Source organism: Zonotrichia albicollis, chromosome 4 (assembly GCF_047830755.1).
Source record: "Zonotrichia albicollis isolate bZonAlb1 chromosome 4, bZonAlb1.hap1, whole genome shotgun sequence".
Classification (NCBI taxonomy): Eukaryota; Metazoa; Chordata; class Aves; order Passeriformes; family Passerellidae; genus Zonotrichia; species Zonotrichia albicollis.
In genome coordinates this window covers 30,567,188-30,573,351 of record NC_133822.1, presented here as the reverse complement: position 1 = coordinate 30,573,351, position 6,164 = coordinate 30,567,188, and positions in this window count along the sequence as shown.

The window sequence follows — 6,164 nt, the reverse complement described above, 5'->3', positions numbered from 1 at the left end:
GCAGGAGGAGGCGGGACAGCGCTGGCGCCGCTCCGCCGCCCCTCCCTGCTTCCCTCCGTCCGCCCGCCGCGCCCTGAGGTCGGCGCCAGGCGGCGCTGCCGCGGCTGAGAGAGCGCGCAGGGTGGGCCCCGCGGGGCGCGCCGCGATGCCCCGATGCCCGCGGCGGGGCGGGGAGTTCGCTCCCCCCTTTCCTCCGACCCCCGGCAGCTTGAGCCGGTCGTGCTGGGTGAGGCAGGGCTGGCCTCGGAGGCACGGGGGCTTTCCTGGTTTTCGGCTGGGGCTCGGCACCCCAGCCCAGTCCCTGTGACACCGACTCCGCAGCTCTGCCAGGCTGCTGGCAGGAGGGAAAGCTCTGCCGCCTAAAGCGTGACAGACCCGCAGCCGCCCCAGCGCTTCCCCTTTCTGGTGCCGGAGGAAGGAAGCGGTACGAGGAATTGTCCCTGCTCTGGGACGGTCTGGAGCTCAGGGAGAGTTGCGAAGCTCCCGCTAATTATCCCCCTTGTCGTTTGTGTCACGGCCTCACAATGGCCGTGAGGTACTTACCGGCGTACCACTTTTTTTTCCCAGGACCCTAGGGGGTGTAAAATCAGAATAAGAATATAAATACTTGGAAAGGAAGAGAAGTAACCGTTCAGGGCCATTAGCAGCGACAATACCAATTTCATTAGCTCAGCAGAATCAGTAGCATCAGCAGAAAAGGAAATGGCTTTCAAAAGACATATCATGAGGAGCGTCAGCAATGTCAGTGGGGAAAATGCAAGAAAAATAGCAACCTGGATGAGACATGTATCAGGACCATCCATAAAAGCTAATTTTGTAATGCAACAATTCTGAAATGAGTGCATGACCATCCATAAAAGCTAACTTTGTAGTGCAACAATTCTGAAAATAGCACCTACCTTCTGGTTGCTTTCACAGGAAGCCATCCTTTGGCATCTATTGATTTTAGAGTTTCTAGAGATAAAAGATGTGGTTGGTTGAATTATCACATTTATTGATGATTTTTTCTTACCTAAAGTGCATTTTAAGAGGCCATCCGGGGAAAGAAGAAATCAAATTCAGCTTTGTGTGAAATGAAATAAAGACTGTTTGGAATAAGTTGTTTGTTTTGATGGGTTCTTTTTTACTGGAGAGAACTCTGATTTGGAGCATGTTGTCATGGGCTCCAAAGTTTGCTGGGCTGTCTTATCAGTGAATGGCTTTATGCTGTTCACTCGTGTGAAATTACTGACATTTTATAAACAGAATTTCTGCAAGTTGGATGACACAGCTTCCATTGTACCAGGAAGCTTTTATGTGGTACAAACTCATAGGAATTGCTAAGATTGCTCAAATATCTGTTAGAATCTTCAGGAAATAGAGTAGTAAGAAATTTCTTTAGACTTTCTTTGACAGACAGTGGTTTCTAAGCTGACCATTACTGAACACAAACATAATCTATAAAACAATCATTTCTTTTGGTCAGGCCAAATTGGTCATGAAATGAAATTTCATAATGAACTTTCACAGGAACTGAGTAAAACGTGAACACAAATATGTTCCAGCTGAAATTACTTGTTATACTTGAGTACTAGAAAAAGTAGATGAGAGAATAAAGTCCAAAATACAGTAGAATTAATATTGTGCTATGACTGTTTCATTTATGAAGCGGTTAGGTTTCTATGGATTCGTAAATCAACAGGACCCTGATTCCATGAGGTATTAAAAACCCTTTTTCCTTGAAATAATCCCAATTGGAAATATCATACTACAATGGACAATTCAGTTGCCTGGTATTTTAAACAGCATTTTTCTGATATTTGAAACCATCCATCAGATATTTTAACCATCCAAACAGAAACCATTTTCCAAAAAAAACAAGGGGGGGGGGCAGAAAAGCACCCAGATCAGATATTGCTTCTAGTGTATACAGGCAAAGCTCCACCAAGATTATTGACAGTCATTAATTACTAGAATTATAATTACTTACAGGAGAAAGAACTTGACTTGCTGTATCTGCAAAAACTCAACTATTCTCTATCTTCCTTGTCTGTGGAATGTTTGATGCTTAACTCTGAACATTTTAAATAAAATGAAGATCTTGCTTGAAGTTCTTGTGGCAGAATTCCCAGAAAAGATTTACTATCTGAGATCTGCTCTTTGCAGCTCCACTCCACTAAGACAGCAACAACTTTTGCAGATGTAGTTCCTGATTTGTCGTATGTAATCTGAGAGAATTCCATTTATCCATATGAGTAAGGCATCTGCACATGATAGTTCTTGCTACTTGTTACATTGGTGAAATAATCTCCTTTTCTCATGAAATATATACCTCCTTTTGGTTAGTCTGGAAAAATCAAATGTCAAGTGTAAGGTTTTAAATGGTTAATGTCTAATTAAGATCCTCTGGGGGAAAAAAATAATAAAAGTTTAAAATATAAGTGTTTCAGAGATAACAGACAAAGTAACTTTCCCATAAAATTTTGCTTCAGCAAGTGGAAATGAACATGAAATGTTTTTATTGTGTAAAATTTTAGTTTAAACTTGTCATGCAATTAACATACTTAGCCATTAATTAACAATTAACAACCATACTAAGCCTTATTTTATTTTTTTTAATTACTCAGTCTTTAAAACTGGGTAAACTCTAAAGTACTCCTGAGGAATTTGAATCTGAACTATGACCAAATCTTTAATCATCATGAAAAGCGCCATCAGGGCTGATTTCCAACAACAAAAAGCCTATGCAGAGCTAATTTAGTTGATTACTGAGTCCTAGGGCATGATTTTCAAAAGAAAGCAAATCCTGGAAGATTCCAAGAAGTTTCTCAAGCACTTCAGTTTGTGCACGCTGTGCGGAACAGTCTTTCCTAATGATCTTGCCAAGTCTTGATAGTGTCTTCAAAGACACTGGGTAGCTTCTGCTTCACAGAAAGTATTTAAAATATTCAGCTACATTAGGTCTTATATTTGTTCTGTACATTTCTGCACATGCAAACACATTTTTGCTATTGTACAAGCACGTTTAACTCCTGAATAGCTTTGGTGAACATACCCCCTATCAGTTTTTGCCATTTTCTGACATACATTTCCTTAAAATTTGGTGACACAAAGAAAAAAATCCTGTGCTGAAAAACTTACTATAGGTAATTGCAGTTTTTTTCCCCATAAACTTTGGCTTTATGAAAAGGGATCAGAACTGAAAGGAGAAAAAAATCAGAAAATGAAGCTTAATGTATAAAATGTGCTCCAAACAAAGTAAGCACTGGTACTAGGATATTTTTCCCCAAACGAACAAGAAATTAATAATTTGCAAGGTACTTCTCTGACTGGAGTACAAAAATTAATGGGTAATACTTTGTATCACTTTTTCCAATAACCTAAAGCCCAGAGGAATGCACTGTAATTGTTATGATATTTAACACTTATGATGGATTTACTAGGTCATACTAGACCTATCTCAAAGAGGTCAGTCTAATAATTTTCTGGATACCAAAAATCTTGATTGTAAGAATTTGCACTTGAAATTCTACATAGGCAATTTGTTATGTGGTTATTAAAACCCATTTGTATGAATTCATAACTCTGATGATAATGCAAAGCTGATGGTACGAAGATACCATCTTTGTCTGTGCTTTAGCACACCTTCATGGCCATTCATGTCCCTGCCCCTCTTATTGTTAATAAATCTAAAATAAATCCCTCCTCTTCCTTCCCAGTTCTTATTTATATAGCTCTTCTTATATGGTGACATCAGATACCTCCTCTTGTGATTTTTCCCTTTCGTTACCTAACATTTTAGTAGTCTGTGAAGTAAATAGATGTCTATTATTTTCTCACTAGGTTAAGAATTGTGTTTGGAGATGAAGGTGTACCAGCTAAATAAACTTTGGTGCTTTACACTTGTATTGTTGAACTGTCTATGTTGTGTGTGTACAGGGAATAGAGCCACAGGTTATTACAAATTGCTTGCCCAGGAAAACCAGGCATTTTGCCGTAAGCTTGTGTGTCAGTGGTTAAATGCCAAGAGTACTGTTCAAGTTGGAGAGGATTTTGGATCATGAACCAAGATTTGAAGTTCCATAAACTTCAGCAATGCTTTAATCCAGTTCCAAACTTTGATTATAGGACCATATTGATGCCAGCTCTTATAGTAGGAGTTGATTGCATCCTATTTATTGTATGGAATTCGTGCAGCTTCCATCAAGTCATGGGAATACTACCCACACATTCATTTCTCCCACTGTCAGAGGTAGTGTTATAATTCCTTTAGTGAGGACTGTCAATACTTGTTTGTGGGTTTGCTCAGCTGCAAATTGAGCTGCACATGAACTTGTAAAATCCTTGTATTGCTATATGACCTATCAGACTGGGCAGTTAATCTTTCTGAAAGAAACTGCCAATTCAAAAAGGAAAACAAGATATTAACAACAGGCATTTCAGAGCAATGGCTCCTGCAATAGTTAAATGATGCATTTTAGTCCAACAAAATTATGAGGTTTAATTGTTTTATTGTACAATTTAAAGAAGGAATATTTTAAAAAAATGTAGCAATGAAATTTTGTAGATTTTCTGTGAGATCATTGGAAGATATGAAGCTGCATACCCATGAAAGTAGGCAATAACAATATTTTAAGAATAAACCGCAAAGCAAAATCTTTTAGCTTTCTTAATGAAATCTGGAATTATTGTACACCATTCTTTTTAAACCCACAGTGCCAAAGATACTAGAGAAGGAACATCTTCTATAAACATGTTGTCCCACTTTGTTAATAGAACTTTTTGATGAATTTTACTTGTTTAGCTTTTAATACTTCAGAGCAAAGAAAGTCACTAACTCCCTTGGCTGATTATTCCATGATCTAATAAATCACCATACACTCTACATGATACCATCATAAGAATAATTTTCACTGAAGCAGACAAGTACTCCTGTAGCTTTTTCACCCTATAGAAAAGAAATTATAGGAACTGACTAGTGATTTTTCTTTGTGGAACTTTCTTTGCAAAACAGAAGTGCAGTGGTTTATAATAATTTAAAAGTTTTGCTTTTAATTTCTGTTTATTCCACTCAGTGCCACCTACACTTATGACCCTTGAATAAAGGACAGGATATAATTGTGCTACACAGGACTAAATCAGGGAATGAATAATGGTATGAGAGTCATGATGCAAGCCCTTGTGTAACTTTACTCTGTGGGGGGGTTGTGTTGTGCCCACCCAACTTCCTTGGGGACTGACACAATCTACCTCTTGCAGCACCTCTTCTTCCTATGCCCCTCTGAACAGGGATGGAACAGCCAGACTTCAGCAGTTCTTGTCCTTAAGGTACTTCTCAGCATTTGAAATACCCTGAGGAAGACATTGGGGGCCTGGGAGTAAAACCCTGCTGATCACTGCTGCAGTTCTTTTGCAGAAAAGCATAAAAAAAAGTGATATCTCACTGAGATATGGATATTTGCATATCTACTCGATTTTTAACTGTAGCAAGGTGACTGCAGGTCATAACTTTTGCTTAATCATTGTCTCTGACATAGTTCACAACTTGGCTATATGAAATATTTTTCCATTTTTGTCTTCCTTGTTCTCCTGACAGGAACGTCATGTATTTCAGTTTATTACACACTCATGTTCTTTGTATTGCTGGGGTTTAAACCTGACCTAATTTGCAATGATGCAAATTATTACTGTCATGCTATCTACTCTTGCTTTTGCTATTCCTGTCCTTTTTGGGGTCATTTTTGCTTCCTTTCTGGTCTTTTTAGCACCTTGAATATTTGTGTTTTTAAGACCTTCTCCATACCTCTCACAAGAAGATTTTGTTGTAGCTTCCAAACAATATTGAAATTGAAACACTTTTAGTAGTAGAACTCAAGAGCAAGATTTTTAAGAAATAGCTAAGTAGAGTGAGCTGCTTTAATAATACTTGGCAAAGGAAGTGATACAGATTTCCAGTAAGTCATTAATGTTTTTTAACCCCATTACTAGCATGAAATAAACTAAAAATTAATGCTAATAATCCACATGATTTTTTACTGCCACGGGAGAGTCAAGGGAATGTTTTGCCAACAGTCTCGGTAGAGAGAGCAAAGGTGAAGCCGAGGGGTTCTGTCCCTTCAAGCTGCAAATGGCTAGAGCACTGCTGGGACACTGCACGCATCTCAGGCCGCAAAATGCCCCCCGGG